Here is a 26249-nt window from a genome sequence, read left to right as displayed (position 1 = left end):
TTTTTGGTCTGTATCCACTTGTGTTTCTTAGTTACCAGTTTCTTTAGTTCCAAGTCTGGGATATATGAGGCAAAAATAAAACACAAGGAACTCACCACTGTGTCATTTCTTGGGTCCTGAGGTCCCTAGTCAGTCTGCCTTCTTCTCTCATCTTTCAGTCTTCTTATATATTTGTTTGTATGATTTTTAGTTGCCCATAGCAGGAGGAATAAGAAAAAGTGTATCTACTCCATCTTCTCAGAAGTGGAATTCTCTTCTTACTGAAATTTTAATTGAACTCTTACCTCCCTCTATAAGCATATGCATTTTAAAGAGATAGTTTGAAATCAGCCCCACTGACTGTATTACTTTAGTATAAAATGATCTCTCTATATATACGCTTAGATTTTTAAAAAATGTGAATCATCATAACTGCAATCAAGATTAGCTTGTCTTTGGGAGGATTCTACTGGGTTAGTGATGCACAATCATAAACAAGCCTTGAACCATGTATATACAGCATCTTCTAGTCTAATATGGAAAATTCAGCCAATATGTAAGATGCACATCATTAGCTGGACTTTCAGGCAATGATTTGCAGGAGGAGATAAAAGAAAAATGGGAAAGATTTCAATCATGAAACTTATAATAGACTGAATGGTAGGTGGGGAAAATGCAACTTCTAACACCAACGACAACAGCACCTTTGGGAAAGGTTTTGTGCCATGCCACAAAAGCTCTCCAGCTTGCTCGCCTGCAGAACATAAAATTACTAGTGTTTGAGAGGGTCCTATTTTAAAGTAGTGCCCTATTTAAAGAGGGCACTATTTTATTTTATTTTTTATTTTTTAATTTTTTATTTATTTTTTTTCAATATATGAAATTTATTGTCAAATTGGTTTCCATACAACACCCAGTGCTCATCCCAAAAGAAGAGGGCACTATTTTATTTTATTTTATTTTATTTTATTTTATTTTTCTTTTTTTTTCTTTTTTAATATATGAAATTTACTGTCAAATTGGTTTCCATACAACATCCAGTGCTCATCCCAAAAGGGAGGGCACTATTTTAAAGACATCGTTGATGTCATTATATAAATTTGAACCAATTTTAATATAAAAAATATTACTTATTTAATATCAAAAATCAGCCCTGAGCACACTGAGAAGCAAACCAATAGTCCTAGACCCATTTCCACAATTTTTTTCTTTTAAAAATACTTTTCTAACTCTATAATTATTTTATTACAGCAGAGCATAGGATTTTCAGAAATATATCTGGAGGAATACTTGAAATTGAAAAAATCTATCTTTTTAAATTTTGAAAGAGCAATTACTATTTTATTATAAGAAAAGAATAGCTTAATTCTTCACACATATCTAAATAACTTTGTAGCAAGCTAAAACTGAAAAAAGCCATGATAAACGAATCATTGTTTGATTTGATTCTGAGTGCCAATTGTCAACTTGAACTAGGCCTGTACCTCCAATATTGTGTTTTGGAATGCCAGTGTGGCCATGATAGAAGGAAGGGAAGAAGGGAAGAAGGGGAGGAGTAAGGAAGCAGGGGAAAGGGTGGAATGACAGAAAGTCAAAAGGAAGGAAATAAGGAAGGAGGGAAGAAGGAAGGGAGGGAACAAGAGAGACAGAAAGAGAAAAAATATTTCAAATAATTAGCACTTGTAGGGAAAACTAATATTTTTCATGCATATACCTTATTGGCTGTAACTTAAGAAACAAGGAAAAGAAATCAAAAGCACTGGATTTTTTTTTTTTTTTTGCCTTCTCAAAGTTCATTCCCATCCATCTGTTAATAGTATCCCAGTTTTGCTTTAGAGATCTGTGCTTCCTAAGGGATGTGGTGAGCCCATTACCCAAGCTAGGTCAATCAGTATGTATAATACAGAATGTTAAAAACTTTAATGAGACACAATAAAGCAACAATATTTGCTTTTACCTAAAATTTTGTTCATTAGCCTCATTCGACTAAAATATGAAGTCTATAATCATCTTGAATAAAACCCATCTGAATCTGATTGAGTGATGACCATGGTCTTTCAAAATATCCACCAGTATTTGCTTGACAATGCCCAGGTTTCCATATGGATTTCATAGCCATAAGAATGTTTACTGCTTGAAAAATGGCTTTCTCCTTGAAAAAAATTCAACCAGACTGGTCGAGACAAATGTGCTCTTAAAACAGTTAAGGCAATTGGTCTGCCTTAAATGGCACAGGCTACAATTTCACAAACCACTGTTAGAACTCTCTACTGGATAATTTAAATAGGTAGGCTGTTCATGAGACTTGCATATAATTTGCACTATGCTGCAGGGGAATGTTTGTGGTCTCCTGTAGGCTATTTTATAACATTTTTCAAAAAATTTCTAAGAAATCATATCCACAGAAGGTATTACTTGAAGGTACCAAAATGTATCAGCCGTTGATTAAAGGGAAAAGTATTCCTGTTGAAATACAGTAAAGAATAGAAAAGTATATAACTTCTAAGGAACTGAAGGCACATTCTACAGTTCATGCTGAAAACTGGATTATGTCAGCTTAAAAACTGGAACCAGGGTATACATTACAGTTAAAAATTCTGGAAACTTTCATGGTTTTATTTTAGAACTAAGTTAACTGAGTATGATGATGTAAAAATTCGGGTTGAGAGAAAACATACTTAGTTATTTGGTATATAAATTCACATGAAGTATTTCCTATGATTAATACCTACTACAGCCTGAGGATTTACAACAATATCTAACAGAGAAATGTGCCTTTGCATAGGACAACCTAACACATAGAAATCCATAAAAACAATGGTTCCTAACCCACCTTTGTTTGTATTCTGTTAGTATTACACATTGGTGCTTATTCTCCACATAAAGCAGAGCAATGACTTTAAAGCTTGCCAGATCCAGCCATTTTTTGGTCATCAAGGCAAATGTTTGCATCTGAAATGTCACTTCAAAGTGAAAAAATGTGATTTGTGACATCTGTCACTACAAATACGTTTCTAAATAGCTATCTTATTCCTTATATAATGTAAACAAAATAGAAAATACATTCTCTATAAATCACCAGAATAAGGTGTGAATGAAATATAGTCTCAGGATAATAGTATTTTGGGGCTATTCCAGTATATTCCACTATAAAGCTCTCATGACTAGATGGTGAAGAACAGAATCAGAATCTAGGTTTCTGGAAACTTGTTCTACCTTAACACACTGCCCTTCAAAATAACTGTATACATCAATAATACGGAAATAAAATCATAAAATACCCACATTCATTAAGTTTAGAAAAGGGACAGGTTTTTAAGAAGACCCATATTCTCTAAACAAAAGATAAAGACTATTAACAGTTCTATGGTATATTTTTATCTGATTTGTTTTTCTATTACAGCTTTAAAGGCAGTCCTAGTTGTACTAATGTAGCATCATATAATTTTAGAGCTTACTTTTCCATTTAATTTTATAATAAACACATACCATAGTTTCAAAACTTTTGTAAGTATGCCTGGGTGGTGTTTCATTGAATTGGATGTTCCATAGTTTAGAAACTGGTTTCTATTTTTGGTCTAATTTTGGAGTGAAATCCTCCAGACTTAAATATTTTGCAAAACAAAATCATTTTGCCTTGCATCGCTTATGACTTTAGGAGTGCAGGGTTCATTCTACTTAAATTCAATCTTTTTCAAGAAGAATCTTAAGAAAATCTCAATGGCCAAGTGTGAACAAGCAAAAGAACTCCCACTAATGGGAAAAGAGCTATCCTTATGATGTTGCAATTCTCGGAGCCAAGGAATAAGTCTTGGATATTTTAGGATTGGTTCGTCCAAATATCTGATGTGAAGAAGTCTTCAGGTTCACATTTTTCCTGGATTAGCCAGTCTTTGACTCTTTATCCTTATATGGAAATGGCTGGACTGGTCACATTTTAAAAAGAAATGAAGAAAAATTTTTTCAGGCCAAATCAAATTTTATGTTTCTGTTTCTCCCAAATTATTTTCAGATGCAAGAAAAAGCAAACCACACAGAAGAACGGCACACTGCAATGAAGTTGGAATGCAAGTCTTCATCAGAAGGGAGGGAACAAACTTTGGATAATTTAACCACAAAATATGTGAACCACAAACAAGTGTAAACACACAGGTAGACACAACACACACACACATACACACACACACACAGGCACATACACACTAACACAGGTCTGCCCTTTTCCTGGGAAATTTCATCAATGCAGTTTTTTAAAGAAAGCTTAGCAACATCCCAGTAAAAGTATATACAAATTTCATATTTCCATGTTTAAATGCTTGGCTTTACAAAATTGTGAATATTCAAAAAACAAAGCAAAACAAAACCTAAAAATAAAAAAAAATACAACCCATGGAATTCAGCTTTTTGTGATCGGGCCATATATACCTGATTAACATAAAAAATAAGTTACTATGCTTCAAATCTTCCTCTAGGACTCAGGCTCCAATTTTTTCCCTAAAATATAGGTTTTCTTAGCACGAATTGTATTTTTTCCCCTTTATTATTTAGGCTCATTTGTGTAGAGGACAGAAAGTTTCTACCAAATAAAGTTAGGGATAAAGACACCCATCAGATTGCCTTGTTCTTGGCTGCAAACAAGTTAAAACTAGGCAATTAAAGTATAGTGGCCTGATATCAAATTGCAGTTTCTCTGCTCGTTGCCATTAATTTTTTAAGATATGTAGTTATGCATAAATTATAGATTTTTAGCAATATTTTACTTTTTAATTTTCTCAGATAATTAACATTTCACTAGGCTATGAAATCTCTTTCAGGCATCTTTATAGTAAAATGAAAAATGTTAAATGACTTCCAAATCCTTTGGGAAAATAGACATGGCTTACACTTCTTGACTTTGTAGTTAGTTTTCAAAGATCTTATGATATAAGATTATATAATTGATTCCATTTATTTCTTCTTTATTCCTTCATCGCCTTCTATGTGCCAGGTATGGGATTAGTTTCAGGGATTTCTACATGCATATCATAGCACATATCGATACAGAGCTTTCATTTGTCTGCAGGTAAGCATCTTAAAAAGATGATTGGGTACTTTTATTTTTGAAAATATGGTAGGATAGTTGTCCAGAAAAACTCTTTCATAAAATAATACAATTACTGAATAAGTGTTTGTAAAATAATATATTTTTGTATTACTCGTCTAAATTGATGGGAAAGACAAGGAAATCTTGATGGATAGACAGTAAGAAGTTATAAACACAAAGGGAGAGATTAGTTCCAAAATCACTGTTTGCCCTGAGGGCATCTGCCATACTTGGTGACCCACAGCTGCATGGGCAAAGTAGAGACAAAGCCTGGAGTCTATGCAAGGGGAGATATCAGAGAAGAAAAAAAAATCCAAAACCAACAGCCTGCAAATGGTAACATCCCAGTAAATGAACTAGTAAAGAATATTCTCAGAAGGAGATTAAAGCCATACAAACAACTGTGAATGAGAATCACCAAAATAATCAAACTCAAAATATTGTAGCTTTTGAAAAGACATATACAGACTATGAAATGAGTATCAGCCACATCTTTCAAGAAGCAAGACATCAAGATTATTAAGAACAAGAAACTTTTCAAAAGTCACTAGATGCATGTGAAAAAAAGAACCACAGAATGAATCTGAAAATAAAGGCATTAGGCAGAATGTAGTACAGGGACAGAGTTTAAAAATATGAACTAGAGTTAAGCAAAACAGAAGATACAGAAGGTGACTGAAGTTTCAGATGGAGAAAGAGAGAGATAGACAGGGAAGGAGAAAGAATGTAAACAAGGAAAGATTCAAATTGTTAATGATTTGGAATTTTCAACCATCACTGATAGATATCAACTTTTAGCTTCAGGAAGTCCAAAAATAAAAAGCACATCTAGATACGTTGTCAAGCATAACACCAAAGACAAAAAGATCTTAAAAGAGAAACAAGATAAAATAATTTCAAACAAATAAAAATTAAACCAAAGCAGACTTCTCAGTAATAACACTGGAAGCCAAAATAATATCTTCAAAGCTCTGAAAGTAAAGAAATGTCAGCCTAGAATTTTATACTCAGTAGAAATATCTTTTGGGAATAAGGATGAAATAAAAACATTTTTTGTATTCCAAAGAAAAACTACTTGAAATATAGAATACTGGAATTTAAGACATAATCCAATGGATTTTTATAATCCATTATTATAAAAATAATCTGCATTTTGTTCTGCTTTATAATTTACAACATACTCTATCATTTCTTTTCTCACTTGAGCCACAGTAATGTGGTGATACTCTCACTCCAAATAAGAAGTTAAGTTTTCCTAAAGTTGGAAAAACAAGTTTTATTAATAAAGTGTTTAAAATGACAAAAAATAATCTGTAATCAATCCAGCTGACTTGGAAAACACTGAAAAACATGTAGAAGGGAAGAAATCAAAATCATCCAATATCTCATTCCTCAAAGATAACCACTGTTAGTTAATATTTTGTTCCAAAATCTTCCTACAATTTTCCACACAGATGTCTTTTTATAGTGTATTTTTCCCTTGAAAACAGATCATAAGCATATTACCATGCCAATCATTTTTTCCCTATTACACTTTTATTTTTTCAATGATAGATAAGCCTTTATCACATGAATGTTGCTTAGTCACTAAAATACTACTTAGCTACTGTGATGGTTTGGATTATTAAACAGCAAATATTTGCTTCTCTCCCCTCTGACTGCAGATGATTTTCTAACACTGTGTCAGGCTTGGCCATGGAACTTATTTTGGCCAATGAAAATTAATGAATTCTAGGCATAGATGATAATTGTGCTTGCCCAAATTGGTTTGGCTCTAATGCCTTGATGACTCACTGGAGATAGATGCTGGTCCTTTCAGCTTCAGACCCCAAATAAGCACATCTGGAACAGATCTGAACCCAAACTGGACCTTGGAGCCAAATACTGTCACCAGAGAGCAGCCCAGTCAAGCCTAGTCTAAATCAGCCAATCACAGTTGATCTGCAGACACATGAGCATTAGAATAAATGCTTGCTATTGCAGATAGCTGAGTTTGGATATGCTTTTTTACATGCATTACTGTGTCAACATCTGATGAATACAACTGGAATTGAACACTGAGGTGCTTTTTTTTCTTCCAGTTTTGCTATTATGAATAGTGCTTCAATGAACATGTCACTATAGCTTTTAAAAAAAAGTATAATTATTCCCTTTTTACAGAGGAAGAATCTAAGGTTTGGTTTAAGTTTGTACCAATGGTACACAGCTATTAAGTAGCAAAAATATAATATGAATCTGGGTCGGCCCGATGCTAATGCCCATGTTCTGTATAAGATACTACATTGCCTGTCACTGAAATATGTTTAATCTTTTGGATAAATATATATTAAAATAAGTCTGGTATTTCATAATAACATAGAATAGCTTTGACTGGCAATGTACATATTAACTGATTTTTGTCTATTTCATTTAAAATTAAATATTGCACTGGCTTCTTGTTACATGAAACACTAAAGTCTCTATATCTATCATTTAAAGCCACATTAATTTGGCTTTTTTTTCTTTTTTAAAAAAATTTTAATGTTTATTTATTTTTGAAAGAGAGAGGCAGACAGACAGACTGTGAGTGGGTGAGGGGCGGAGAGAGAGGGAGACACAGAATCTGAAGCAGGCTCCAGGCTCTGAGCTGTCAGCACACAGCCTGACACGGAGCTTGAACTCATGAACCATAGATCATGACCTGAGCCAAAGTCAGATGCTTAATCGACTGAGCCACCCAGGTGCCCCCAGTGTTTTTTTCTTTTTTTCTTAAAGCAGACATTAAATCAGACAATAACAATTACAAAAAAAAAATTGTACTGGAAATTGTAGATTCAATATGAGAATGAGTGCCTTGCTAAAACTTTTATTTCTTGGTTTTCCTCTTTAAAATAGTGTTTTCTTTTTTAAAAATTAATTTATTTAAATACAAGTTAGTTGACATACAGTGTAGTATTAGTTTCACGAATAGAACCCAGTGATTCATCACTTATACATAATACCCAGTGCTCATCCCAACAAATGTCCTCCTTAATACCCATCATCCATTTAACCCATCCCCCCACCTACCTCCCTCCAGCAACCCTCAGTTTGTTCTCTATATTTAAGAGTCTCCTATGGTTTTCCTCCCTCTCTGTTTTCATCTTTTTCTTCCTTCCCTTCCCCTATGTTCATCTGTTTTGCTTCTTAAATTCCACATATAAGTGAAATCATATGATATTTATCTTTCTCTGACTTATTTCACTTAGCATAATACACTCTAGTTCCATCCATGTTGTTGCAAATGTTGCAGTTACTCTTTTTGATCACCGAGTAATATTCCATTGTGTGTGTGTGTGTGTGTGTGTGTGTGTTCACAGTTGATAGACATTTGGGCTCTTTGCATAATTTGGCTATTGTTGATAGCGTTGCTATAAACATTGGGCTACAAGTGCCCCTTCAAATCAGCTTTTTTGCATCCTCTGGATAAATACCTAATAGCACAATTGCTGGGTCACAGGGAAGTTCTATTTTTAACTTTTTGAGGAACCTCCATACTGTTTTCCAGAGTGGCTGCACCAGTTTGCATCCACTCTCACCACTGTTGTTCAACATAGTACTGAATGTCACTCCTAGCCTCAGCAGTCAGACAACAAAAAGAAATAAAAGACATACAAATTGGCAAGGAAGAAGTCAAATTTTCAGTCTTCACAGATGACATGATACTCTACGTGGAAAACCCCAAAGACTCCACCAAAAAACTGCTAGAACTGATACAGGAATTCAGCAAAGTAGCAGGATATAAAATCGATGTACAGAAATTGGTTGTATTTCTATACATAAATAATGAAGCAGCAGAAAGAGAAATCAAGAAATTGATCCCGTTTACAATTGCACCAAAAACCATAAGATACCTAGGAATAAACCTAACCAAAGAGGTAAAAGATCTGTATGCTGAAAACTACAGAAAGCTTATGAAAGAAATTGAAGAAGACACAAAAAAAATGAAAAAAACATTCCATGCACATGGATTGGAAGAATAAATATTGTTAAAATGTCAACACTACCCAAACCAATCTACACATTCAACACAATCCCTAGCAAACTAACACCAGCATTCCTCAAAAAGCTGGAACCAACAATCCTAAGATTTGTATGGAACCACAAAAGACTCCGGATAGCCAAAGTAATTTTGAAAAAGAAAACCAAAGCTGGAGGCATCAGAATTCAGAACTTCAAGCTGTATTTCAAAGCTGTAATCATCAATACAGTAGGGTACAGGGACAAAAACAGACACATAGATCAATGGAGGAGAATACAGAACCCAGAAATGGACCCACAAATGTATGGCCAACTAATTTTCAACAAAGCAGGAGAGAATCTTCAATTCGGGGTGGGGTGGGGAGACACTCTCTTCAGCAAATGGTGCTGGAAAACCTGGACAGCAACATGAAGAAGAATGAAACTGAGCCAGTTTCTTACACCATACACAAAAGTAAATTTAAAATGGATGAAAGGCCTAAATGTGAATCAGGAAACCATCAAAACTTTACAGGAGAAAACAGGCAGCAACCTCTTTGACCTCAGCCGCAGTAGCTTCTTACTAGACATGGCTCTGGAGCCAAGGGAAACAAAAGCAAAAATAAACTATTGGGATCGCATCAAGATAAAAAGCTTCTGTACATACAGTAAAGAAAGCAATCAACAAAGATAACCGATGGAATGGGAGAAGATATTTGCAAATTACATATCGGATAAAGGGTTAGTATCCAAAATCTATAAAGAACTTGTCAAACTCAATACCCCAAAACAGATAATCCAGTGAAGAAATGGCCAGAAGACATGAATAGACATTTTCCAAAGAAGACTTTCAGATGGCTAATAGACACATGAAAAGATGCTCAACATCACTCATCATCAGGGAACTACAAATCAAAACCACAACGAGATACCACCTCACACCTGTCAGAATTGCCAAAATTAACAATTCAGGAAACAACAGATGTTGGTGAGGATGTGGAAAAAGGGGAACCCTCTTACACTGTTGGCGGAATGCAAAATGGTAAAATAATCATTGTGTTATTAGTGTCACTGAAAGTTTATTGATATTTTCATAAACACACACAGTGAGATAATACTTGAAAGAATGTGATAGTGCTTTAATACTTAGTATGTTTTATTAGGAATCAGTAATGTTCATATGATTCATGTGGCACAGGGTCATAAAGGAGTAATATACATCTTGTGAACAAGCAGACATACAAATTAGTAGCTGCCAAAAGAAACCCATGGTCAATTTATGTTTGCTAAGTTAAACATGTTTGATGTTGAAATTTGTCCTTTCAGAACTAAGGGCATGTCTATTAGTTGAGAGAATACCATTCATTTATCTATGTTCAGCAAATATCTAACTTGATATCATGAGTTCAAGAAGTAAAATGAATTTAGTTAGAACAATTTCAACAGGCCAAAAAAGCATTTTCCTCATAAGCCCTCTAACCAGAGATTCAGATCTTTTAAACTTGGAGGTCTAGCGATATTACTGCCAAAGGGAGAGATTATGGCACTGGAGATCAATTTGCAAATTCAATCATTTCTGTACCTGGCCCTTTTGTTAACTGACTACAGATATGCACTGACTACAGACTTTTGTTACCTGACTACAAATATGCACTGAATGTGAATATTTTGGTTGGTTGGGTTTAGTCACAAAAAGAGAAGTCGAGTTACCTAAGTGAAAAATACAGATCAGCTTTGTTTTTCACAAGCAAAGCTGCCTAAAATAAAAGCTAACAGATCATTTCCAAAATGTAACATGTATTGAGATGCACACTCCAGATGTTTGAGCATGTACTGAAATAATGATGACTACAAGAAGCAATGGAATGTAAAATGAGAGACATGTAAACAAAGTCCTGAAAGCTGGCAGAGGACAAAGTCATTGGTCACATCTTTCAGAGAAACTTAATCGTATCTTTTCAGTTGTCTTAAACAAGAATTACAGAGAATAGTGATACTCAGCTGAGGTAGGAGTGGAAATGCAGAATAAAGGTATGATGGAAGAAAATAAGCCTAGTTTAGATACCATGTAGAATCTTGAGAGTTATGAGAGCTAATATAGGAAAAGTCAGTTGAATGCCCAAGATGGATGATTCTATATATATCTATATATGAGTATGAATATATATATATGTGTGCATGTATCTGTACCTATTATCTACTAAGCTGAAAGTGTATCTTTCCGTATAATGCTTAAAATATTATAATCATGAAGGCTTAGGCATGCAGGTGTAAGAATTTTCTGAATTTCTTCTTGCTTTTCCAGAGCAACACTGCACTCATGCCTTATGCATGCCAATGCTAAGACACCAATGTCTCGTTTCATTGGTGCCAATTAATGCCCTCCCTGAAGGGCATTAATTGGCACCAATGAAACGAGACATTGGTGTCTTAGCATTCAGACTCCTCGCACAAACATTTTCCATAAAAGAGTTCAGTTCAAGACAATCTCCTCCATATTAGCTTTATTTACTCTAGTTAGTTAGAGACATGTGGGGCCAGTATGGGGCTTGCAGACATATCCACCTCCTCCCCAAGAAAACTCATGCTGAAGGGTGTAGACCTGGGTGACGACCAACTATTTCTCAGGCCTTGGGAACTGCTTAAAAATCATTGTTTACTCACTGAGCATCCAAGACCATGGATGTCCATGGCATTTCCCATCACCCCAGGGATTCTCAGATCTTCTTGGTCCATGAATTGTCCATAGAATGATGTCATAATGAATGCATGGATGAAGCACTGTCAGCTGGTGCTCACAAAGATAGACAAAATCACAGCCCTGTCAAATGCTTTCCTGCATTCCCAGAATCATTTTTGGATCGTCTCTATCAGCCAGATGTGAACTTAATCCACTGTAGTCAGCTAACTTTGGGATGACTCTACTCCCACATGGCTGACCATAATTATTTCCTGCTGTAGGAACACTACTCTCCCTGCATGTGAATCTTTCATTGGTTTTCCTGTATTGGCGGCCATGTCAGGTTATAAAATAGTATTTTTTCCAAGTATAAAATCTATAAGATCTCTATAAATGTAAGGTGTTTATTAGTATCCCCCCAATCTTTGCTTTACTGATGTTTATCTAGAGAAAGACTTATTTTCAGGATTTATTAAATGGTATTTAAGGTCTCTGTAATAGGCCAAAGAAGCTGATTCCCATGAACAGTCTAATTTAGCTACAACCACTTGACTAACCACATCCGACTTCATTTAGCACATACATTGAGGGCAAGGAAGGGTCCACTCCCAGCAACAATAAGCACGTAGTGCTCACCTTCCCATCCGTTTTGGATACCGCTCCCATTCCTTCTCCCTCAATAATCAAATGGCATGGGAGTGTATAACAAACAGAGGTTTCCTCTTGGCTCAAAAAGAGTAAATTCTTTAGTTTGTCAAGAAGTTCACACTAGCTCTGGGAAAATGGTTTTTTGGCACTTAAGAGTTCTACCTAAAGATTCATTAAAGTTTCGTTTCATTGAAGGAATTAGGCGCATCCCATTACAAATCTAGGTCAAACTGAAACATGACGCTGTCTACATGTCTGACAGCCAGTGGTTAAATAACCCATTTGGAGCTGAAGTGAATTCTTCTGTGCTGTTTCTGACTCCGAAACAGTGGTTCTCAAATGTCTCTTCTCAGGAACACACCAAGCAACAACATTTATGGGCTCAATATACTCTCATGGGCATATGTGGATTTTCACATCATCCATTAGCTTTCTTTTGTCGAGTGCTCCAATGACTCAGAATCTCCACAGTTGTTATTGACCCATCAGTAGCAGTCTCTCTCACTCGGTTGTTGGGCTATAGTGATGTACAGTTTCTGAGCAGTTAGCTGCAACTCTATTCTCTCCTGCAAAGTACACCAGAATGCATGCAAGTGAGAGAGACACTGACACAAAAATAAGCTTTAAAGGGTTCTAATTTATATTATAAAAACTAACTCATTTACAAACTCGGTACCCTAAGATGGCTTCAAACAACATGATTTTATGGCAATTGATCCATACAAATCGGTGCCAAGACAAGAAGTTGAAAAGTGCTGCCCTGTAAGAGGATGCCAACCTGTTCTGGGGAAGCATGTAGACCCTGGAGGTGGTTGTGTTGGGCTTGCTGTTAGGATTCTGGTTGATACGAGCTTCAGGCACTGTTGTGAAAGTGCTGCTGGTCTCATTGCCATGCTCTGTTCAATCTCTACTGAAAAATCTGCGTGCAGGATGGAGAAGTGAGGAGATACAGAAGATATATTAGACTTTCACTCAGGTCTGATGATGGTGTAATACAGATACAAGGTTGGTAAAGACAATAAAGTTTGAGGGAAATTGGACCAGTGATTCAGCTCAAGGTGTTCCTCTTAAGCCTGAAGCATCACAAATGCCAGTGAGAAGTTGAGAAGATCCGTTAGTTGTAGAAATAAGCAGTTCATCAACCAGGAAGGTAAGAAATGGTTGATGGTCCCTGTAGATCATCAGAGACATATGGGCTTTGGGACTCCTGAGATTCTTTTCACCTGAACAGAAATTTGTACTCTCTCTCTATCCCTGCATGCCCTTCTCCCTCAACAGCTTCAGATCTAGAGATTCATTGCGTTTATAATTTTTGAGTGAATGAGCGCCACTGTGGAATTAAATCATGTGGACTGGACTTTGCAAGCTTCTTCTTTCTCTGCTGCAGATGCCTACAAAGAACCTGATCAAAGAAGACAAATGTGCGGGATCCCAGTTCCAGTCATTCAATCCTGTTAATTCCAAAGAAACTTCTCCACACCCCTTCACGACACCACAGGGTAGATTCTCAGAGAAGTATTTACTCTGAGCAACTACAACAAAACTTCTGGCTATCAATGCACAATCATGCATGCTCCTTCATGGTGGCCTTGTCCCAACATATGAAACAGATGCTGGTAATCTTTACGTTAGTTTAAATTTTGGGATTTCAATACAGTGCCGGACAACCCACATTTACTGAAAAGACTAGGGTTCTAGGGTAAGAACCCAATTGGTTATCATGGCAACACATATTTTTTTTGTGTATTTTCTGGTGTCTGTGGAATCTGACTCCAAATAAATGTTAAAGAATAATGTGCAGAGTAACTTCATCCCACTTGAACGAGAACACACTGAAATGGCAGTCTGAAAATGTAATAATCTAGTCATAAAATCAATCTCTTCACGACTTGGCTAAAACAAACAAGAAAAGGCTTTTCCTGTCTCTAAACCAAGTCTGATAAGGATCTGGGACTATTTCTCTAGAAAATCTTCGTAAAACACACCCTACAGCCCAAGATGCTTTCATGAAACCAATTCAAATAACTGCAACCATTTTCTTCCTTCTACTGTTATATTAATACACACGCAGACACATACACAGTCCTGCACACACACATACACATACACACACATACTTCTGCACATTGTCCAGAGGTATTTGCTATACAAACATCTCAGTATCCTCACTTTTCTTTATCTTGGACTCGGGCACACAACATTTTTCAGACTTTTCAATAATATGCTGATAGTGAATTAGGCTTTTATATGATCTATGGATTATGTTCTTCCAGGAACTGCCAATTTCACTCTAATATGATTCCAGTATGCTGAGGGAGTTATTCCAACTAGAATGTGCTGAAGAGATGAATGTGGCTTCCATGCGGGCCATGTTTCAACTTTTCCCAAATAACATTCTTGTAGAGATTAGAAGATAATCTGGCAGCCAGACCTAGCCAATTAAAACAGTAATTGAAATGGTTGAAAATGTTTTCCTTGGCAAAATTTGGTTATTTTGCTTCATTTTGGGTTTCCTTGAATAACAAAAAAATAGGGTCAATCATAAGACTGCTAATTTATTTTATTGGTTATCTTTTTTCATCAAACAAAAAAGGGCTGCTGTGTAGCTGAGATGAAAAACTGAACACTGTGGTATGGGGTCGTAAGTGGAGGCATGAGACGGCAGAGAATGATTTTCAGCTAACTCTAGTAAACTCTTCTCAGCACAGAATATGTGGGAATTTCTGTTGTGGGTGGAAAGGGTAAAATGAGGAAGGGGATTCAATAGGAAAAAAAAATACAGAAGAGGCCTCTTGTAAAATGTAGGTTACCTTTCCCCCAGATTAATAGGTACTTAAAAATCACGACTTCTGATTTTAAGATATCGGAGATAAACAACTAAAAAATCAACTTATGTGCCATAATTCTCTTCCACTGCAATCCGCGTGTGCTACTAAATGTTTAATAATCATCTCTGGGATCAGAGAGTATCTGATTTTTTAGCATTCGCCAATTTCCATGATGTAAACACTTTTCTCGTGGCTAATTTCATTCTACCAACTCGACATTCCTGAACCTAAGAGTTGGAAAGAGACATGCACAGTCCACTTTTGCAAGCACCCTTAAGCTGCTCCAGCACACCTCTGGGTGAAGTCACAGGTTTACAAAGAAGACAGATACGAAAATGCAATCTAGACCGACATCGGGTAAAAATACCGATAAAGGCAATTAGTGGGCAAAGATCACTATCTCATGAATTAACGAATCTAAGTTTGGCTGATTGAAATTGTAAAACTTGAGAAAATACAAATCACAGAATTGATTTTAAAAGAAAAAGCACTTCTTTGTGTCAATCTCTGCTTCTTTCCTCCAAAACCCTACTTGGAAGTTCAAATCCTCTAAAGAAGTCTGAAAATAGGCAGTGTATTCATTTTAACATCCTCTTGGACTTAAGACAACTTCAAAATGCCATATACTAGCAGGGTTAACCCCACACATTAGATTCATGAGGGGTGTTTCCATAAAGCATGAATTCCTTGATCCCACCCAGAACCAGCTAAATTAGAATGCTTTGGGTTAAGCTTGGCACTGATAGTTTTAAAAAGTTCCCCAAGTGTCTCTTTTGCCACCAGGGTTGAAAACAACTACTCTATATATTTATTTCCTTACATCTCCACTGATAACGCTCCAAAGGGTGGTTATACTACATCTCAGTAAATTATTACCTCTAGCTGGACCATAAATATAATTCACCTTTTTTTCCCCTCTTTTTATTCTTTTTCCCATCTCCAATAGCATCAATAAAAATCACTTTCAGTTTGGGATGGACTAAAAATATGTTGAATAACATATTCTGTTGGGCTCACATTTATTCTCATTTTCACATTTTTTGGTTTTAAACCAAGTTCAGAAATTTTTGAGATGGATCGCATTAGACAGAAGCATGTGCTAGTTAATAATGATTTTCAATTATTCCAGGACACATATGCAGAACAAATCACCTTTTTACTTAGCAGTGGAAACTAATTACATATCTGATTTACTGGATGGTTAACACATAGGATTTGTCTACATATATGCTGGTATGAATATTATTAGGCAAAAAAAGGAATAAATGTTCCTGCCTTAAAAAATGTAAAAATATACTAAAAGTATGAGTGAAGTTTTAGTTTTTTTTTTTTCCTGGAAGGACAAACTATATGATGTTATATTTTTTCTATGATTAATTTTCTATGATTAATTTGCTTTCATAATTACTTTGAGGGAAAAAAAATCAAACTATTCAAAAATGAACCTGGCCTATTTTCCACATGCATGGTCATCATCGTTAGTGGCTGCATTGAGCGAATTTTGAATCTTGAAAAGACACGCTATCTATGAATCTTGGAAAGACACATCTCATGTGTAGAAGTCTTTGCCACCCCAGGCATTGCAACAGAGCCAAGAACAGCAAGAAGCACAACAAATAGCAGCTGTAGCTCTTTGCATGTGTGGTACCATTTAGGCTAATGTCCAGGATATCATATCATTTGTCCAAAGGGTACAGCTGCACCAGCTGGCAGGCTGTTGAAAGTGGCAAAAACACAGAAGGCAGAAACTGGCACCAATCCTCACCTCTCCACACCCCCCCCCACACACACACACACTCACTCACTTCCTGTGGCACTACTCTGGGCAATGTTCACAGACAGAGACAGCCCCAGCCAGCATTTGGGCAAAACATGTAATATAATTCAGCCAGAAAGCAGGTGTCATCACTTGACTCTGTCAGGGGTAGGTCTTCTGTGTAGGTATATCCGAAATGAAGTGTGTGTGTTCCCTACAGTTACACTACAATCTACCCCTAAACTCAGAGGTTTCAAACAGCAATCACTTATTATTATTTACGTGGATGTGGGAAGAATGGGGTTCAGATGATCTAGGGTGCGCTTGGCCGGATGGCTTTGTTACTCACTGTGGTTCTGTGGATTGACTGAGGCGCCTCTGGCCTATGTGTATTCATTCTGGGGCCCAGGCAACAGGGGCATGAGCAAATTCGGGGGAAACTCTTATCACAGCAATGGCAGAAGTGTAAGGGGACAAGTGGAAATACAGGGCTCTCAATGTCTATACTTAGAACTGGCAAATTGTCACTTTTGCTCATATACTATTGACCGAAAAAAGTCATATGACCAAGTTCAAATTCAAGCAGTGAAGAACCACGCTTTGCCCAGGAAGAGACCATGGCAAAGGCATAGATGCAGGATGGAATAAAGAATTAAGTCCAATGCATCAATCCATCACATACACCTGTCAGTTTTTCTGGAAAAGAATCCATGATCATGATAATGGTGATGGTGATGATAGCCCCTCATTTTACTCTGCACTTACAATGGCCCAGGCACTGTTCCAGACTCTTTGCCACTTGGTCTCTGCTCTCTCTCTGTTTTTATAAAAGCTCATTAAATCCTCACGATAATCCTACAAGATGAGTACTACTATATTTTCATCTTACAGATAAGGTGACATTGGTAGGGAAAGGTTTTAAAAGCAAATACTGGGCAATTATTAATTTAAAATAACAATGGGCACTCATTTTCTTAAACTATTGTATAGGCATATTATATAGATTACGGATGGTACCTTTGGGATTTCCCACCTTGATATTATCTGTCTTGGGAGTAGATATAGATGGTCTGGACCATCATGCCATGATTATATAGGAACAGGGACAAGAACATGTGCTCATCACTGGCATTTACTTATGGAATATGCATGCAATTATACAGCAATGGCTCCAAAATAAACTAGCAAACACCCTTGGCTCAAAAGTTGAAATCCTGCCATTTGCAACAACGTGGATGGAACTGGAGGGTATTATGCTAAGTGAAGTAAGTCAGTCAGAGAAAGACAGATATCATATGTTTTCACTCATATGTGGAACTTGAGGAACTTAACAGAAGACCATGGGGGAAGGGAAGGGGAAAAAATAGTTACAAACAGAGAGGGAGGGAGGCAAACCATAAGAGTTTCTTAAATACAGAGAACAAACTGGGGGTTGATGGGGGTAGAGGGCAGGGGAGAGGGGAAGACAGGTGATGGGCACTGAGGAGGGCACTGGTTGGGATGAGCACTGGGTGTTGTATGTAAGCAATGAATCACAGGAATCTACTCGAGAAGCCAAGAGCACACTGTATACACTGTATGTTAGCCAACTTGATAACAAATTATATTTAAAAAAATTAAAAAGACACAATAGGATCAAACTCTGATGAATTCAGTATGCTTTCTTCTTTCTATTGCTTTTAGATTTGAAGCTTATCAAATTCTGTATATTGAGGGACTTCTGGGGGGTTGATAACACGAATCCTTTGCCCATTTATATCTCAGAGCATAATAGAAAAGATTAATTCTGCAGAAAAGGGAGAAGCAGAAGCCATTATTATTCCTCCAGCAGAGGTGAGTGGTATGGAGACTGGAACAGGCAGAGGCTTACTCTGGCCCTCAGTCCTCCGGTGCATTTTTTCAGTGCTTAATTTCCCTATGTTAAATCTTCTGGTTGAGGTAACAAGTTGACTACTCTAGTTGATTAAACCTATCTGAGGCGATGAGCGTTGAATGCGTATAAGCATAGATAAATGTAAACAATGATGGTAAATTTTTCCAAAACAGAATGACTATGCCCAAAATATTCTCAGAAGTTAAAATCTATAAACAAGAAATAATACAATAATAACAGTATAAATTGTAAAGTACCATTAACAAACCCAAGGATATTTGCTACCCAGAAGATTTGTGAAGTAACAGAAGAAAAAGTACACTTCCTCTTGCAAAAATGAGAGGTCATTCCTGAATTTATGTTCCAAATACATGTTAAATAATGTTTTTGAAAAACAGGAATCATTAATAGAATTAAAAACTACATGTGCCAATCTCAAATTACTTAATGGTATTCGGTCGAAGATAACATATTTGGAAAAGAAAACTCATTCATTTTTTTCTCCCATTTATTCAGCAATTTTTTTCATAACAACCTACAATTGCCAGGCAGTATTTAGATGCTGGAGAAACAGCAGCAAACTAAGCAGACAAATCCTAGCCCTCAAGGAACGTAGTTCGGTGTTGAGATACAGACAATAAAGATTTTGAATAAATACACTACACAGTACTTTAAAAGACCATAGTTAGCACTAAAAATACAGTGGATAAGGAATTCTGATGTGTAAGCTTGCAATTTTATATTTGTTTAATTTAATTTTTTTCAAGTTTTTATTTAAATTCCAGGTAGTTGACATATCAACTATCAGTTGATAGTATCAGTTTCAGTTCAGTATAGTGATCTGACAATTCCATACATCACCCAGTGCTCAACACGACAGGTGCACTCCTTAATCTCCATCACCTATTTTAAGCTTTTAATTTTAAACAGGGTGGTCAAGGTAGGCCCTACTGAGAAAGTGATATCTGAGTCAAGACTTGAAGTAGCAAGGAGAAAGTCATGCAGATAACGGATATGAGAATTTTCCAGTCACTGCAAACTATTTTTGCAAAGAACCTGAGGCAGGAATATGCCCGATATATTCAGGGAGGAACAAGGTCAGTCTTAATTTAGGTACACAGTTTCTCTGAAATAAAAATAGAAAAGAAAGAAAGAGGAAATAAGTGATTTAAGAGTTAAATTGATCAGGTAACTAAATAATGACAGAAGATTCAGGTATTTATAGTTATTGGATTTTTAAAAATATTTTATTAATTTAGTTAGCTAATTAACCGGCTAGGTAGGTGGCTAATTTTAAGGAGATAATATATGCAAATAGTAAATTTCCAATAGTACAGAGGCTTGCATTGAGAAGTAAGCTTCTGCCCTACCCTTACCCAGAGCTCCCCACTCCAGAGGAAACAATGTTACCAGCTCTTCTATGCATCTTTCCAGAGACATTTAATGACTTCTTCTACTATGAGCCCCCAAGTGAGGTAATTTGTAAAAGCAAAATGTACCTTAGAGATCTGGACAAAGTTTGCTTTCATAGATGCACCTCCGTCTTTGTACTATAATTACAGGCCTCCAGAGAGGATGACCGCCCATCATGCTCGTCCCAGATGGGTGGGGTGGGGCCTATCTTGTGAAGTCACCAAGTCACCTCATGAAGAAGCTACCTGTGTGTGGCCATGATTTATTTTGAGAACTATTTCTGTGCCCACATCCAGAGGAAGATTCCATGACTATCATTTCTTGTGTCATTTTCTCCCAAGGATAAGGAGTGATTTCACTTAGCCCTTGAAAACAGGTGTATTGAAGTGGAATAAAAAAAAAAAAAAACCTGTAAGCAAAAAAAAAAGTAAAATAAAATAATAATAAGTAAAACATAGATGGAAATTTTCTGTGTTTCACCAAAGGATATGGAAAGGTGACAATAGGTTCTTTGTTTGATAAAAGTTAGAAGGTTCAGGGCAATCCAAGATTTTCCTCTAAGTGCAGCCAAATCATGTGTAATGTATACTTCAGGCTTTCAGACATTTCCCTTGCAAGTAAACAAACTGGAATCCTTAAACTTTCTGTAGTATGTCTCTGATATTACAGCTGGTCCCTTATTTTATCATGTGCCTCACAGTCTGATTCTGCTCAGTGAGATGTCTTGTGTAGTTTTCTAAAAGTATTAGGGAAAGTGTCCTATGATCATAGTTTCTACTGCTCTAATCTTAGTAGGATAAAGAAAAAGATGCCTCATTCTTCAGGAAGATTCTTGTGATCCTAGCATTGCCAAAAATGGCAACAAACTAAGTATAACTACTAGTACATGAGGTTTCTCAATCCAGGTAATCCCAGGAAGATGCTAAATAATCACCACCACCACCACCACCACCACCATCTCCAAAAGGTGAGGGTAAGAATGCTACCAACTGAATTTAACTTTAGGTATTTTTTGTAAAGTCTATGGCAACATGTCTCAAACTTATAAAAGGCACTAGAATGTAAGCTCCATGAGATAATGGCTATTTCCATAACAGGAAATAATAGGGCTATGCCTAGCCCTCATGGCATGGTTAATTTTATGTGCCAATTTGGCTAGGCCATGTTACCCAGATATTTGGTCAAACAATATTGTAGATGTTTCTGTGAAACTATTTTACTTTTTATTACTTAAAAAAATTTTGTTTTCAATGTTTATTTATTTTTAAGAGAGACACAGAGTGTGGGCAGGGGAGGGGCAGAGATAGAAGACACAGAATCCAAAGCTCTGAGCTGTTGGCACAGAGCCCAACACGGGGCTCAAACTCACAAACCTGAGGTTATGACCTGAGCCGAAGTCAGACGCTAAACTGACTGAGCCACCCAGGCACCCCAACTGTGAAACTATTTTAAAAATGAGATTAACATTTAAGTCAGAAGACTTTGGGAAAGCAAGTTACCCTCCGTAATGAGTGTGGGCTGTGTCCAATCAATTGAAGGCTTGAATAGAAAAGAGACTGAACTGCCCAATCCAAGAATTCTTCCAGAAAGACTGCCTTCAGACTCAAACTGTAACTCTTCCCTGGCTCTCCAGCCTTCAGGCTTATCCTGCAGATCTTGGACTTGCCAAGTTTCCCCATCACCCGAGCCAATTCCTTAAAATAAATCTCCCTCTTTTTATACATGTAACTTACAAGATATATACACATCTAGGTAGTTCTGTTTCTCTAAAGAACCCTGACCAATAAAATTTAGTAGGTTCATAGTAGTTCCAAATAGCATTCGTTGAGTGAATAAATGAATGAATGAATGAATGAAATACCAATTCATGAGAAATGTATGTATGTTTCTCCAGTGGATATGTTTTGCATGTGTTCAAATTTTGATTTCAAAATAATCATTAAAGCTCTTATGGTACTAACTCCCTAATTTGGATGTAAAATTTAACTGTTACAACTCTTGCTACTATTTTCCTGATAGCCTAAATAGGTGGTATTCAGTTTTGTCTACAGGTAAAGGAGAGGAGTGATACCTTTATTTGAATTACAACACTCTGTTCTTGACCCCACTCCACAGCGAAATTGCCAGGGTTTAACTAATCTCCAAAATTCAATCTCTAGAAAGATTTTATTCCCTCAAAATATCACTTTCTGGAAAACAGCAGTTGTGTATCACCAGATTTTGTCTAATTTGCTGGATACAAATAGCCAGTTATAGCAGCCAAATGATTATGTTCCATTATTTTCAATGATGGAAACGTAATGCATAGCTCATAGTTTGTCTGTGTCTTCCGAAATCTACTTCAGCACACACACACACACACACACACACACACACACAGTGCTGATGTATTTTGTTGCTTTATCTGAAAAGAATAGCAATGAAAGCAAGACAACAATGGTCTCTTCACTAGGCTGAGCTGAGACCTACTTTCTCACAATTCATCTCTGGAACTAAAATGGGTGTTTGCCTTGTAGTAGTATTTCCAGCCTTCTTATTCCAACTTGTTTTTTCTTAACTTAAAAAAATGACCTAAATTCCCTTTTCTCTTACATTCTATGCCTTGCTTGCCTCCCCTGACCCATGGAAACCGTCATAAAAGTTGACTACTAAACTCCCTGTCTTGCTTTGTCAAGTTTTTACCTACTCTGCTGCACATATACTACTCTAAAACGGCCTCTGGATCCAACAAACCCTCATTTAATGATATATTCACTTCACACACAACCTGAAGAGTCAAGTCCATGAACAGCTGTGAAGACCTTTGAGAAAGAAAGCAACAGATGTATCCACAATGCTTGAAACATGAGTAATATAAACACAGCCTCCCGAAACAGGTGAAGAGAAAACTGTGATTGAGTCATGGTCTATTTGGCACCTTCTCTTATTTTTACCTTAATCTTCCACTGCTCTTGTCCAACTTGGGCTTTCTTTCCTGGCATAATTAATCTAGACCATGCATGTATACTACCAAAATATAACCCTCTTTGGATATAACCTTTGGATCCCATGCTGAGATCCATTATATAAAACTAATGTATTCATGGGTACTAATGGGTTAATACTGTGACACCACCGGATGCCAACCCCCACATGGCGTTTCGGAGGTGTCTTAACCTGAACAGTTCAATCCCTTAGTTGGAATTTTAGTTTCCGATTGATTGACAGATAAAATAACACTTGGGATAAAAAGGGCTTTTGGAAAGCCCTAAATCAAACCAACTAGGAAAGTGCTTACTCAGACTTCGTGGGAAGTTTACTAAAACTATGATTTTGTTCGATGCCTGACAAAGAATCTAAAAAGACCAAAACAGGGAAGAAGAGAGATATTATAATGTTAATATCAGCTTTAGGGGCAAATTTTATCATTTACTAAAATTACTTTATTTCCTGTGTATTAAAGTCATTCATAAGGAAATGCATCTGTGAGCCATGACTTCTGATCCAGAATAGGATTGAGAAAGCCCTTCAAATGCAGCTTCCATGCAGAAAACCAAAGGAATAATTTAACTGGAATTCAATGTGAAATTGATGGATTTTGGGGGTGATCGTGGGGTTCGGAGTCAATGGGCAAGAAAGAATTCTTGAAGACATCTTTGGTGCAAAAATGTGATTTTATTAAAGCACAGGGACAGGACCTGTGGGCAGAAAGAGAGCTGTACTGGGATTGTGAAGAGTAACTGATTATATACCTTCAGGTATGGAGGGAGTTAGGGACAGTGTAAGTCTCTAAGGAATTTTGGAAACAAGGTTTCCAGGACCTTGAGGGGCTAGCTGATGTTAGGAAAATGCCATTTATTACTGTTTACTAAAACCTCAGTCATGAGACCCTTCAGATGTGTATCAGGGGCCATACGCTTGGAGTGTAATTACCAACATATACTTGGGGGTTAAAGATAAAGGACTTTTGCAAAGGATTTTTTATGTGTTTAAGGAGACTCACAGGATCCTGGGGGGTCAGGATAATGTTAAGCCAAGATTCCCTTTTGCCCGTAGCATCCAGGCTGCAGTTGAGCTCCTAGCTAAGGTCAATCTGCCTGTTGCAAGGGCTTGTCAATGGATTGTAGGCAGTAAGAGAATTTAATTTTTCATTTGCCTTTGTTACCCACATCACCGTGGCAAGCATTTAAACCCCTACACCTTGATGAGGGTGATATTAGGACTCCAGGAAAGGGAGTCTGTAGGTTACTGGAGGTTAGGCTTTTGGTAAGATTGTCCTTTTCTTTGTTCTTAGGCAGCCAGAAGTGCCTGAGGAATATCACATATAACCCACCTGAGGTTAGGAGGGTTGGGGTTGTGCTAGCTTGTGCTTGGCCTTCAGCTGCCTTATGTTCCCTCATCAAAATGAATAGATTATCCTCCAAGATAAAGGCAGGTGAGAATTCTACAAATGAACAACCAATGCAAGCAGTTCTCCAAGATGAAGGAAAGAAGGAAGGAAGGAAGGAAGGAAGGAAGGAAGGAAGGAAGGAAAGAAGGAAGGAAGGAAGGGAGAGAGGGAGGGAGGAAGGAAGAAAGGGAGGGAGGGAGGAAGGAAAGAAGGGAGAAGTGGGGGGAAGGAATTCGCATCTTAGAAATTAAAGCTGTTGGATGTCTTCTAAGAGCAGTCAGCATTATCCATTTAAATAATTATAAAACAAGAGAGAGGTAAAATCAGGTTCAGTTTTGCATTTGTAGAGATGAAATAGAACTTTTTCTAAGAGAAGTTAATAAACTCAAGATCAGATATTAAAAAAGGTCCTTAGTTGGAAAGATGAAATATATGAAACAGATTTGTTTGGGGAGTTGCTGTGTAAAGCCTCTGATGTTGGGCTAAGTAAAGGAAAATGTTGTTGGATCTTGAGTTTAATTTTTTAATTTTTTTTTTTAGTGAGTAGAAATGAACTCATCTAAATAGCATTTCCTCTTTTGTACTTTGCCTAAACTATTCTTCTAAATTGTAATATTTAGCCATGCCAATTCCCAGAGATTCTCATATTTCTGTCTCAGTGCTGCTCATGAAATAAACAAAATTCCTACAAACTGGAGCTACAGCTTAAATAGATTTATACTATTAGTAAAATCTTTGGTGCAGTAAAGCACGCAGCACAGGGAGCTGAGGGGGGTCTGCACTGTAGGCCCAGCTCTTCTTCTGGGTATCTGACAATGACCTCTCTGTGCCTAGGTTTTCTCCTGACTGAAACAAGAGAGGTGTAATAAATAACTCCTCACTTATCTTCCAACCAGCAGAATCTGTCTTTGTTACGTAAAAGTAGCCTGATCATGAATAACAATCTCAATAGCAGTAAGAAATGCACAGAGTCACGTTTCAACCACTGCAAGAATCTTGTGTTTTGAAGGAAAGCTTGGAAATCATATAAATGTGTCCCCCAACTCCAGTCAGAACTGGATCATAACCATTCACATATGTTTTTCAGGCTCATCTTAAAGATTCGCCTCAAGAGGTGAACTTTACAACTTCTTCTGTAACCTTGAGGCCAGAAATTCTCCCTTGCTTCTGGTCTGACTTGCCTGGCTGGATTTTCAGCTTATTGTCATGTGTTCTGTCCTTAGCAGGGAGGGAACACAATTGGACTGACCATTTAAGTGCTATCTATTATTAATCTGAGCCATGGAAAATTTGTTTGTACTAGAGTTTCTGTGGTCTTACATTGCATACCAGTGAAATGATAGAACCTGATCCCCTGATGGAATGTTCTCTTGCAGGTCTAAAATGACTGGATGATAAAGCCTAACAGGCTGGCAGGAGCACTGAGCAGTTCTTGATAGGGGACACAGGGAAGGACATTGTTTCTCTGGCTGCCTCGTCTCCTAGCAGCCTAATGCACAGTGGTTCTTGACATCATGCTCTCTAAAAACCTAAATTTGGAAATATTAAATCAATTCTTCTAAAATGAAATACGGACTCAAGAAATTGTAAAGAAATTTTTAAAAGATGGCAAAATTTCTAGTAGTCCCCGGGGCTTAAAAGA

This window comes from Neofelis nebulosa, chromosome 6 (genome assembly GCF_028018385.1).
Source record: "Neofelis nebulosa isolate mNeoNeb1 chromosome 6, mNeoNeb1.pri, whole genome shotgun sequence".
NCBI lineage: Eukaryota > Metazoa > Chordata > Mammalia > Carnivora > Felidae > Neofelis > Neofelis nebulosa.
Note: the sequence above shows the minus strand (reverse complement) of the source record.